The sequence below is a fragment of the Orycteropus afer genome, unplaced genomic scaffold (assembly GCF_000298275.1).
Source record: "Orycteropus afer afer isolate SDZICR_OR568_19922 unplaced genomic scaffold, OryAfe1.0 scaffold00298, whole genome shotgun sequence".
Lineage (NCBI taxonomy): Eukaryota > Metazoa > Chordata > Mammalia > Tubulidentata > Orycteropodidae > Orycteropus > Orycteropus afer.
Window position 1 is genome coordinate 4,112,812 of NW_006921885.1, and position 2,074 is coordinate 4,114,885.

Here is a 2,074-nt window from a genome sequence, read left to right on the forward strand (position 1 = left end):
ACAGCCGTTTCGCGGGAGGAGGCTGCTGTCCGCGCTCCGCCATGACCGCGCCGCTTCTAACCCGACAGCGGAAGTGCCGGGACCCTATAAACGGCACAAGGAAGCGCGACACGCACACGCCGCCGCGACGCCACGCTGCCTTGTAGGGCCCGCCGCTCCTTGTACGGGCACAGGAGGTGGGGTCTCCTTCGTGACGTAAGGCTGGGGCGGGGTTCCGATAGGGGGAACCTAGGGCTGGGGGCGGGGTCTATGCAAATCACCGGCTGAAACATAAATAGAGCACTCGGTGGACACGGGGGTGGCGAGGGCGGCGGGGTTGGATGCCCGGTGGGTTGTGAGAATGTCAGGCTGCTGTGACGCGAGGGGCGGGGCTCAGGCGGGGTTCCCGCGGGAGGAAGCGGGCTGCCCGGCCTGGTCTAAGGTGGGTGGGTCTCAGCGCCCCCTGCCTACTTAACTTCCCCCTCCAATTCCCTGCTTTCCTTTGATGTCCGACAACTGAGGACGCGCCTCGTGGGTCGCAGCGGGGAAGGAAAGGGGATAGTGGGAGATGGAGAGTAGGCTAGGGGGAGGGTTCGGAGCTAAATGGAGGGCGGGGCCGGCGGACCGATGCCCCACCCCATCCCCCAGTCAGAACCTGCCCGCCGGGGGAAAAGCCTCTGGGCGGAGGAGGCGCTTTCAAAACAAAGAAATGCGGCGTGGAGCCCGGGGGACCGGGGTGGAGAGGAAGGCGGAGGAGGTGCCGCTGCGGCCAAAAGGCCGCCCGCTTCCCCTCCAGCCCGCCCGAGGGAACTCTCCCCACCCCCCAGCCGGGACTGCGGCGCCGAAGAAGCGGGGGGAGGGCTGAGCTCGGTGGCTGTTTTCCACTTCACTTTTGCAGTCCGGGTTGGGGAAGGAGAGTGCCTGCCTGGCTGCATCGCGCCCAGCCCCGAACTCCGCCTCTGCTCTGTCCAGATGGCCAGGCTGGAGGCTGAGACAGTCAAGTGATCGAAAACGCTCTGAGCGCTCGGAACCTGCACCGCCGCCGCTCGACTCACGTCCCGAACCGGCCGTGGCCGCCCCGCCCCCGCGCTGAGAGGGCCCTCGGGCCAGGAAGCCACCCCACCCGCTTGAAGCCGGAGACCTCAAACGCCTTAGCGCCTCCGCAGCCGCACCATCTAGACCCCAGCTCCAGGCTCGGGTTTCTTGCGCTTGGGGTGCAGGTTACACCCCGGCAGTGGATTTAGCAAACACCTTTGTGAGTACACACGCCGCGGGCGCGCGCGCGCACACACCCCACCGGCTCGCTCGCACCCACCGGCTCGCTCGCACCCTCTGGCGCGCAGCCGCGTGCACACATCCCAGTCTACAGAAGACGGCGCGCCCCGACCGCTCCGCAGCACCCGGCGGCGGCCACTGGCCAACAGCGAGCTCGGGGCGCACTTGGGTCTGTGGCCCGGGTCGGTAGCTGGCGCCAAGCTGCAGGGAACCGAGGCGCGCGGTATGCGCACCACGCGCCCTTTGCCCAGGCTGCGTCGGAACAACCCATCCTCTTGGGGAAAGGGAGCGGAGAGCGCAGCTTGCTGGAGCTTGGGAGCGAAAGCAGAGAAGCAAGTCCTAGTCTGAACCAGGAAACCTGCGGACATTGTTCTTCGCACGCCCCAGAGCCCGGTCAAATCTAGTCTAAGTCCCAGACTTAATTACCACGTTAGAGACAGCCTTACTCTTTGCCCCTATCCATTTTTATTGTAAGCAGTGTTTCTGATACTGTCGCTGTCATTGAAGATAAGCCGTATCTCCACTGACACTTTCGCATTTCTTAAGGTTATTGGCCGATACCTAACCGCCCGTCTCTCCTGATTTAAAAGGAGAGAGAGCTCCGGAGTTGTAAGGAAAATCGCCTAGTCAGGGCTAGGGCCGAGGCCCGGGAGAGCTCGAGCACCAGGTCTTGGCTACTTCCTTGCCAGGCCTTCACAACCCCAGGCTACAGTCTCCAGGGACGGGACTCCCGCTGGGGGAGTTTCCATAGCTGTCTTACTTGTTAGGAAAATTTTGGTGACATTATGTTTTTGTATATCCGTCTGTTAGTTTTCTGGGC